Consider the following 670-nt stretch of genomic DNA (forward strand, 5'->3'; position numbering starts at 1 on the left):
TCATCCTCACTGTCCAACACGTCCTCATCCTCCCTCTGACTCTCTGAGCATTCTGGGTAATCTGGACTCACAACCTTCTGGATCTTCTTCAGCTCCTTCTTTACAAAAGTCACAATGTTCTCCTCCAGCAGCTGGAACAGAAAACTATATGAATGACACAATCAAAGTAAAACCATGGAGCCAAACATCAGATCCATGTTGGACACACTGACAATCCACTGCTCTAAAAAGTGCAGCATGGAGATTATTGTCAACACAACAGATGTCAAAGTAGTTGTTGTTCATGTACAGACCATAAATATGGAGTCCAGGTGTGTTTGATGCTGCTGGGCAGACTGAGCACTGGGAACCTCTGAGCTCTCCTGGTCCACTCTGTGGAGGAATCATGAAGAATTAGCTCACATTATGTTTGCAGCATCTGTGAGCGTTTTATGTTTTGTACACAAACAATAGCTGCTTTTATGTTCTTTGGTGACTGTCCTGATTAAAGCAAACACTATTGTGCTGTGACATTCTCAATGAGAGGAAACAAGCAATCAGTTCTGTACCTCAAGACCTAGAGTCACCACAACAAGTCCACCTTTTAAATGATGAGTTTTAAGGACTCACACTGGGTTTGACAGAAGTCTCACCTCTGCTACAGGACACTAACACAAACACTGGAACTGGA

General features: G+C 43.1%; 1 pseudogene; it reads right to left on the bottom strand.

Annotated features, from left to right (window-relative positions):
- The window catches only part of LOC121195353, an 11,286-nt pseudogene extending 10,921 nt beyond the window's left edge, over positions 1 to 365 (bottom strand).
- Positions 366 to 670: the final 305 nt, after the last annotated feature.

This window comes from Toxotes jaculatrix, chromosome 16 (genome assembly GCF_017976425.1).
Source record: "Toxotes jaculatrix isolate fToxJac2 chromosome 16, fToxJac2.pri, whole genome shotgun sequence".
NCBI classification, from domain to species: domain Eukaryota; kingdom Metazoa; phylum Chordata; class Actinopteri; family Toxotidae; genus Toxotes; species Toxotes jaculatrix.